At 33.6% G+C, this 10368-nt stretch overlaps 1 long non-coding RNA gene across 1 annotated transcript; it reads left to right on the forward strand.

Annotated features, from left to right (window-relative positions):
• The first annotated feature begins 966 nt into the window (after window positions 1-966).
• On the forward strand, window positions 967-2766 carry LOC122197722 (uncharacterized). The gene is made up of 2 exons (XR_006191375.2): window positions 967-1532; window positions 2046-2766. It is a non-coding gene; the product is annotated as an uncharacterized LOC122197722 (long non-coding RNA).
• The last annotated feature ends 7602 nt before the right edge of the window (window positions 2767-10368 follow it).

Consider the following 10368-nt stretch of genomic DNA (forward strand, 5'->3'; position numbering starts at 1 on the left):
TTTTAATGACATTTTGTGTGTAAATTTAATAAAATACATTACTAATAAACATTTCCAATTCACAATAATATACTTTCACAGTATTTAGTCATATTTTCGTATTTTAGCAATATAGTTTGATTTTCTATATTATCGATCTGTATATTATATGAATCTCTAACCTAGTAAATTGATAAATAAAAACAAAGACAAATAGAGTTTATTATTGAAAGGAAAATTTAATTAAATAAAAGGACAACTATAATTATAACTAGAAGGTTTAAACAGAAGCCGAGAATAAAATAAGCTCATATATTTTATTATGCTATATATTAAACAAGAAAAAATCTTTAAAAACTTTTGTAATTTGTTTAAAATATATAATATAAATGGTTAATTTAATATATATTGAACTTTTTTTGTAATGCATCCAAAATAATTACTACATTTCGGTGATTAAATTCCCCTTTCCCCCCACCAGAGGGAACAAGGACAAAACGTAATATCAAATCAAATTACGCAATCCCTTTCTCTCATCCCTACTGCTTTTTATGGAAAGCGACCGAACCTTTATCTCATTTCCGAATTAAATTGATTGTGAGAATTCACTTTAAAACTAAATTAGGATCATGATTAGCATTTCAAACACTTTGTTAAATTATATAGGGTTTATCTTGCCGCAAACTTATTAGGGATTCCACGATGAGATCTTGATATTTCTAATTTGAAAATGATAAATGGTTATAATATTAAATATTTGAAGTAAAAATGTCAAATTACAAAAAGGAGGATGAACAATATTAATTGTTTACTGCTAAGACTCATCTCAACTTTAATATTTGCTCTAGTACAGGGGGCAGGCACATTATAATACTGCATGGCACACGTTATAATACTGCATGACACACGTTTATCATCTTACTCCTATGCACTTCCTTGTATAAACCACCACCAACCACAATCCAAAGGGGACAAGGACACCTTTATCACATTGCCTACCTGAATTAATTGTTGATGTTAGTATATGTGAGGGTTCTCTTTTGTAATTATCAATAGTTAGAGGTAGTTTATATATTTAGTCCTAAATAGTTAGGTTATTTCCAATTGTATTGTATTTTTGCTGTACACACTTTTCTTATCAACAAATGAGTCAACAACCTCCAATCTTCATCTTCTTGATCGATTGATCCTTATACATGTTAACTAATATGGTATCAGAGATTTAGGATTCGTCATTAGCTCCATATTTTTAATCAATCATCCACAAAAGACATCCCCAATTGAATCTCCTTCACATAGATTTCCGACATTCCTGCATCTCTTCTTCCCCAAACATAAAATCGAAACCATTGGCAAACTACATTTGTTCCTGCTCATCCCTCGATCAACATAACCGCTATATCAAAATCGGCTTCTCAAAAATCCATATTTCAACACAGATTATCCATTACTTTCGGGCGTCTCAAATTTCGAATAAATATTACAACAAGATTGTCTACTTTTCTTTTCAACAATCAATGCATTCTTTGGCAAAATGCATCATGCATCTCATGGTAAATTTTCTTTTCCAAAAGACTACCTATTTTGAGGTTAAGAATCAGGGCACCTAAACCTATGATTATTCTCATCTTGAAGCCCTCTTGAATCATCACAAAAGCTTTGTTAGTAATTATCAAATCGATTTGGTTGTTCTTGAATCAGAATCTCAATCTCATAAGCATCTCAATTTCACAATTTAGATTGAACTGGTAATAGAGATTTTACAATCTCTAAAGTCATCTTCTTTGGAATTGGTCAATATTCTTTTACGGACTAAGTAATTATGTCATAGTATACAACAAATATCTACGCTTCTATGGAGCAATTACACAAGAATCATGATATGGTGCAACAACACATGTTCAAGTACACTGCCAATTCTGATGTAACAGATGCATATTATCTTATGGAGCTTGATATGGGCATATTTAACTATAAAATTCATGCATTATCTTAATATTTTATGTTGTTTTTGTCTCATTTAATGAACAAAACGTGCTTAATTAGTTTGGAATTTCATTTTTCAGCAACAATGACATGCTCGGGTGGAAAAGGAAGCGGAACTAGCGATTGGAAGCTTGGATCTTGGATTTTGAAGAAAGAAGGATGTTGTTGGACAACTTGACCCCTCGTCAGTGTTTTGGTCATATCTCATGAACCGTAACTCCGATTGACAGGATGAAAAATGTTCTGAAAACTAGACACAATTTCGGACGATTTTCGTGTTTTGAGAAAATGCTGATTCCAAACGGACTCGACGATTAGGCCATAAACTCGACAAGTCACGTCGAACTTTCGCGATTCTGGACGCGCTAACTTGCCGTACACGGGTTTTAAGTGACGGACTCGCCGATTAGGTCACTGGACTCGACGAGTCACCTCTGTTTTGTGAAAATCTAAATAAAGGGCATTCTTGCCTGATACCCTAGCATATAGATGAACCCTTGGAGGCCAATTGTCGACTAAAGGTGTTGTTGGAGTGTGGGAAGCTAAGGAATCAACCCTACATTCAATTTTAAGGAGAATCAAGGCAAAATAAAGTTTATTCTTTACCTAATCTCTTGTTTGAACTATGTTTTTACCAATTGATTTCGTTTTTGAGCTTGTTTCTGCTGTAATCATGAGTTAAAACTCATACCTTCTATTTAGGATAGATGATTTTGTGATTATGGTTTGATTATGTGGTTGGATTAATTTAATTTGGTGAACTTTGTTTTATTAAGCTTGTTAAAAACCCTTATGCATTAACCATAACTATTCTCTGTTAATTGCTAAGTAATTAAGCTGCATGAACATCTCTTAATTGCTTATCTCATATAATTTATGTGAACACATTGCTATATGCCTAGGAATAGTGAATATGAAACTAGGATTAACTAGATAATGGGTAAATTTAGGGGTGAGCAAAAACCGCACCGCAACTAAAATTAACCGCAAAAACCGCATAAACCACAATCGAAAAACCGCAACCGCAATAAAAACCAATGGTGAGGTTTTCTGTTTTTCAAAAACCGCAAATTTGCAGTGCGGTGCGGTTATTAGTTTCCAAAAACCGCAAAAAAACCGCACCGCACCGCATATATTATATACAATTTTTTTTATCAGTTATTAATTTATTAAATATTAAAAATAAGACAAGTTTCATGAATGAAAGACGGATAAAATACTAGAAGACAAAAGTGTTAGTTTTTTCTTATGTTTAACTTTATAAAAAGGATGAAATTAGACAATTTTAAGATATTTATTGTTAATTACTATTGATTTGACGTTTTTAAGATATTAGTTGTTTGTGGTTTAAGTTAGATACTTACTTGTCTTATACATTATGGTTTTTTTTATTATTACAAGTAATATGTTTGAACTCTTAAAACTATCTGAGCTCTAAATTATGGTTAAAAACCACACAAAATAATCGCACCTTCATGTGGTTAATAACCGCAACACAAAAAAAAACAAAACCGCACCACAACAATAACCGCCTAACCGCACCGCAAAAATAACCGCACCATGCGGTTTTGAAAATGGATTAACCGCATTTGCGGTTAGTGGTGATGTTTTGGCTAATAACCGCACCGAACCGCACCGCGCTCACCCCTAGGTAAATTAATGTGTGAGCTTGTATGATACACCATCAACAAGAGGTTAATTGAATCACCAATTTAATTAGCTAATTACAAGTCTTATTTAACCCGAATCAATAAACTAGGAAACTCATTGGTTTAATCAACTAATCACTGCTTGAATTAATTTGTTTTCTAAGGATTAGTAATAACAAACGTGAACCTAATCATACTAATCGGTAGCCAATGCCAATTAATCCATTGCACTTGTCATAAAATCAACCATAGGAATAAATGATTCGAACCTAAACAGAAGTCTCCTTAATTATTGAATTTAGTTGATTTTTATTTGCTTAGCTCTTAGTTGCTTAGTTTAAGTTTTAGTTAATTGTTTAAGTTTCTAGTCTTGCAAAACAAGAGAAAACCCTCTTTCTATTACTTGTTTTATTTAGATAATATTAGCATTTATTTTAATTGTTTACCGTTCCCTGTGTTCGATACCCTACTTACCTGAACTAAACTGCTAATCGATAGGTACACTGTCTTTCGTGTGTTTGTCTTTGTGTTTAAGTTAGTAGGATTAAAACTAGTGCATTTCACACACATAAAGTTTTTGGCACCGTTGTCGCGTAACGGTTCTAAATAGTTAATTTTATTTGCTAATTGCTATCATATATTTTTATTTTTTTTATATAGTTTAATTTTTATTTATTATGTATTTTCCAAATCTCGATGCATTTGATACTTTTCTTGAGGAAGTAGTACAGGAAATTGAGCAAGAAGATGAGGAGTGTGGATCGGATGAAGATTTGAAGAAATTTGATAGATGGTTAAATAACATTTTGTCTAACGATCAAGAACAATTTGAGTCACAAGAGCTAGATTTGCAAGATGAAGAATTTAATCCAGAAAGAGATTTGGAGGAGTTGCAAAGGTTGCTAGCAGAGAGGTCGGACGAAGAACAAGAACAATCTGAATTGTAGGAACCAAGTCATGGTTTGACCATTACCACGACATGCCCCCCTGTATTTCCGGTTTGTGTTTCGAAGCATGGGGTGACATTTCCAAAGTTGGAGAAAGTTCTGAAGCGCGATCCATTTTTTATTAGTATCCGACCGGTTCCAACCCTTGTCAAGATTTTTGGTTTTATGAATTAAAGCTCGTTTGGCCAATTTTTGAAGCAAAGAGTCGAATTTTACAAATTGATCCAAAGAAAATATTTAATGCAATAGATGGATGGGCATCGAATTTATTAGAAGTTTATTAAGTTGGGAGTCCAGCTAAAGACTCGCACAAAAAGAAGCCCTTGCGGGAGGCAACCCGTCATTAGAGTTTGTTTTTCTTTTTCTTTCTAAACTTCTAGTATTTAGGGATAATTTAGGATTTTTATTTTGATGTTTTTTTTATTACTTGGTATTTGTTTTTGATCTTTTCAGAATATAGGGTGAGGGATAGAATGAACGAATAAAGTGTGAGGAAATAAAGTGAAGGGTCGAGTCGTAGATGAGAAGATTAGAAGATTTGAGTGATTTTATAAGTCCGATGGTTTTAACGGTTAAAAAGGAGTTTCGTCATTGAAGAATATAAGGAGGTGTGTTACCTTAATACCCTCTTTGACCTCAAAAACAGACTTGAAGCAGAAAGAAGAATTTGCACGATCAGAGCCGAAAAGTTGTCGGGTGCACCCTTATAACTCGACGAGTTCCAACGAAAATTCACGATTTCTGCCCATATGACGATTCAACTCGGCGAGTCTCCACATAAAACTCGACAAGTTGCTCATTATTTTATCTTTGAGTCGACGATTTGATTCAATTCAAGGCGACAATTGGCTATATTTTTGAAGACCATTTCTAGGCGATTCCAAGATGCTTTTTTGCCACATATTTAGAGTTGTGAACCACACGAGATTTGACGCCCAAAGCATGGATGCGCTGTTCTCATGCCAAAGTCAGCTGAAGTTGGAGCTTTACATGAAGAAGATCAACCTCACGACTACTATCCCAGGGGAGTTTGTTCCAATTCTCTCTTTGCTTTTATGTTTTTTTATCATGCGTAATATGCAATGGGGGCATTGCATAAATTAAGTGTGGGTAGGGGTTGGTTACATTAGTTAAAATTTTAGTTAAATTTTGAAAATTTTGAAAGTTGGTTACATTAGTTAAAATTTTAGTTAAATTTTGAAAATTTTGCATAAAAATTGGTAGGTCTAAATTAGAAAATTTTGGTAAAAGCAATTAGGGTTCATGCTAGTATTATGTTCAATGATTCTTTGAAGACCCAAATGTTTAGTTGAGTTTATACACGTTATAATGCATTTGTGGCCCTCTTTATTCTAGTGAAATCATGGGACAAAAACACAACCTCGCTTAGTTTGAGGAATGCAATATGTTTAGCACCGTGTACTAGAAATGTATCCAGGAAAAATTTATCTTTAACCAATAAAGGTTGAAGTTGAGCGCCCCTGCTTAAGCATGTAGGTTTTCAGTGAAAAAAAAAAGTGAGTTACATGTGAAAAAAAGAAAAAAGAAAGAGAGAATTACAAGAAAAAGTTGTAAGAATTTTGGAGCAGTCAAAAGTAAAGATCAAATGATCAAAGTTCTAAAAAAAAAGTGAAGATACCAAAAATTAAAAAGATGGTGAAATATCAAAGAAGTGAAGAATTCCAAAAGAGCTCCATAGTGGTATCGAAAAAAAGTTGTAATTTTCTAGATTATGTATGCTTGGGTTTCTTGACCAAAAATACTTTGAGGTTAAGAAGTTTTCTGCGGATGGATCCGGAGGGATGCATAAAATGAGCGTTGTTCAAAAGAAGTGAGCAGATGTTTATGAGGATTGTGGGTATTTAGAAGTAGGGGGTCCTTAGGAAAAATTTTAGACGCAAATGCATGCATTGCGGTCTTGGCATAATGGATGGGTTTGATTAGAATTATTTTATGTAATGCTCGTATGCTAAAATCCAGTTTTGCTTGGGGGCAAGCAAAAGTCAAGTGTGGGGTATTTTGATATGGGCATATTTAGTTATAAAATTCATGCATTATCTTAATACTTTATGTTGTTTTTGTCTCATTTAATGAACAAAACGTGCTTAATTAGTTTAGAACTTCATTTTTCAGCAACAATGACATGCTCGGGTGGAAAAGGAAGCGGAACTAGCGATTGGAAGCTTGGATCTTGGATTTTGAAGAAAGAAGGATGTTGTTGGACAACTTGACCCCTCGTCAGTGTTTTGGTCATATCTCATGAACCGTAACTCCGATTGACAAGATGAAAAATGTTCTGAAAACTAGACACAATTTCGGACGATTTTCGTGTTTTGAGAAAATGCTGATTCCAAACGGACTCGACGATTAGGCCATAAACTCGACAAGTCACGTCGAACTTTCGCGATTCTGGACGCGCTAACTTGCCGTACACGGGTTTTAAGTGACGGACTCGCCGATTAGGTCACTGGACTCGACGAGTCACCTCTGTTTTGTGAAAATCTAAATAAAGGGCATTCTTGCCTGATACCCTAGCATATAGATGAACCCTTGGAGGCCAATTGTCGACTAAAGGTGTTGTTGGAGTGTGGGAAGCTAAGGAATCAACCCTACATTCAATTTTAAGGAGAATCAAGGCAAAATAAAGTTTATTCTTTACCTAATCTCTTGTTTGAACTATGTTTTTACCAATTGATTTCGTTTTTGAGCTTGTTTCTGCTGTAATCATGAGTTAAAACTCATACCTTCTATTTAGGATAGATGATTTTGTGATTATGGTTTGATTATGTGGTTGGATTAATTTAATTTGGTGAACTTTGTTTTATTAAGCTTGTTAAAAACCCTTATGCATTAACCATAACTATTCTCTGTTAATTGCTAAGTAATTAAGCTGCATGAACATCTCTTAATTGCTTATCTCATATAATTTATGTGAACACATTGCTATATGCCTAGGAATAGTGAATATGAAACTAGGATTAACTAGAGAATGGTTAAATTAATGTGTGTGCTTGTGTGATACACCATCAAAAAGAGGTTCATTGAATCACCAATTTAATTAGCTAATTACAAATCTTATTTAACCCGAATCAATAAACTAGGAAACTCATTGGTTTAATCAACTGATCACTGCTTGAATTAATTTGTTTTCTAATGATTAGTAATAGCGAACGTGAACCTAATCACACTAATCGGTAGCCAATGCCAATTAATCCATTGCACTTGTCATAAAATCAACCATAGGAATAAATGATTCGAACCTAGACAGAAGTCTCCTTAATTATTGAATTTAGTTGATTTTTATTTGCTTAGCTCTTAGTTGCTTAGTTTAAGTTTTAGTTAATTGTTTAAGTTTCTAGTCTTGCAAAACAAGAGAAAACCCTCTTTCTATTATTTGTTTTATTTAGATAATATTAGCATTTATTTTAATTGTTTGTCGTTCCCTGTGTTCGATACCCTACTTACCTGAACTAAACTACTAATCGATATGTACACTGCCTTCCGTGTATTTGTCTTTATGTTTAAGTTAGTAGGATTAAAACTAGTGAATTTCACACACATCAGAGTTAATGCGTAAAAATCAAGAGTTTGTACAACAACTGATGTCGGGTTCTATTAGTACACTTGAATTTTCGTCCTCCTCAAGTAATACATGGTTGTTTGATTATGGTTGTTGTAATCATATGACAAAATGCGAAGACTTATTTATCAATAAATGCTCACAATAGTCATTCCGTTCGGTTTCCATAGCCGATGGAACACGATTACCTGTAGCAGTTGGTGGACATATCTCGGCTTCTCATTTTTCATTACCCAATGTTGTTCATGTTCTCAATCTATCTCTTAGCCTTGAATCTGTTAGCCAATTATGTGACTCTGGTCTTCATGTTCTTTTCACTCCTTCTAGGTGTCTTGTGCAAGATCCAAAGGCTACGTAGACATTTGGAATAGGTCGGAGAGTAGGCAAGATGTATAAAGTGGTCTATCTTCGTCTTTCGGCATCATCTCTAAATTTTGTAGTTGTTACGTCAAGTCTTCTCCCTTTTATATGTAGCATTCTCTCCTTGGTCATATCTCTATATCTAGACTTAAACTTCTTGCTCACTCTGTTGTACTTGGTGACATTAAAACTGAAGCAGACTCTTGTTTGTCGTGTCAACATGGAAAACACCATTCTCTGTCGTTTACAGAAAATGACTCTACTTTTTCAATAACTTTTGATTTAATTCATTCAGATGTATGGGGTTCTGATATTTGCATATTTATCTATATTTTATGTTGGATTTTTATCATTTATTGGCTAATTAATTGCATATTATGGACAAAAGATACTTAATATTGTTCAAATTATATTTTCAGTCCAAAAAAGAAGCTTGGAAGCAAAAGGAAGCAGGAGATATGAACGAAAGCTCGGGAACGAAAGAAAGAAGAAAAAAAAGGCTTAACTCTGAAGCTACTCAGCGAGTAGGGTCGTCTACTCGACGAGTAGACGCGAAGGTTCGTGAAGCAATACGTGGAGTCCTTGTCGTACACGGATTCCTCAAGGGGGACTCGACGAGTAGCCATTGTTTTGAGAAAACTATAAATAGACTTCACAAACCCGAATTGAGGATTTTTCTAGATTTTTTGGTGGAACACGTGGCGATCAAGGAAGCCCTTGGAGCTCTGGAAAACGTTGAAGAACCCTAATCCTTCATTCTTAAGAGATTAAGGCACTTTAGGTTTAATTTTCCACTTTACCTTTGAATAGAATTATGTGAGGTTTATTTGAATTCATTTTTAAGCTTTCATACACTGAAATCATGAACTAATTTCGTTAGTTTCTGTTTGGGGAGGACAATTTTGCTCCTATGGTTTAATTTACTCTTTTGATTAATTGTTAGTTGGTGATATTGTTAAATTAAGCTTGTTAAAGACCCTTATGCATTAACCATAACTATTTTCTGTTAATTGCTAAGTGATTAAGCTGCATGAACATCTCTTAATTTCTTATCTCGTATAATTTATGTGAACACAATACTATATGCCTAGGAATAATGAACATGAAACTATGATTAATTAGAGAATGGATAAATTAATGTGTGAGCTTGTGTGATACACCATCAACAAGAGGTTAATTGAATCACCAAATTTAATTAGCTAACTACAAGTCTTATTTAACCCGAATAATTAACCTAGGAAATCTATTAGTTTAATCAACTGGCCATTGCTTGAATTGGTATGTTTTCTAAGGATTAGTAATAGTGAATGTGAATCTAATCACCAGAGTCGGTAACCAATAATAATTAATCTATTATATTACCTTAAAAATTAACCAAATGAGTAAATGAGTTGAACCTAAACAGAAAACATTTTTGATCATTGAATTTAGCTTGTTTTTACGTGTTTTCAGCTTTTAGTTGAGTAATTAAGTTTTAGTTAAGTTTCTAGTCTTGCAAAACTAGAGAAACCCCTATTTTCTATTACTTGTTTTTAGTTAATTCTAGTTTTTAGTTTTAATTTTCCGTTCCCTGAGTTCGATACCCTACGTATTTAGCTACACCACAATTGATAGGTCCACTGTCTTTGTGTGTAAATTTTATAATTGAAAGTAGGATTAAAACTAGTTGAGTTCACACACATCAGGTTCGACACCTCATCCCACTATGGGGGTGTGTGACACCCTATTTTCACGGCCAAAAAAGATCAGTTTATGCTTATTTTAAAATCAGAGTTTTAATTTACAAATGTGGAATTTGTCCCATAAAATAATCCCGAAGGAATATTTTTCATTACTTTATTAAAAACTCGAGATGTCATAACTGATA

Source organism: Lactuca sativa, chromosome 4 (assembly GCF_002870075.4).
Source record: "Lactuca sativa cultivar Salinas chromosome 4, Lsat_Salinas_v11, whole genome shotgun sequence".
NCBI lineage: Eukaryota > Viridiplantae > Streptophyta > Magnoliopsida > Asterales > Asteraceae > Lactuca > Lactuca sativa.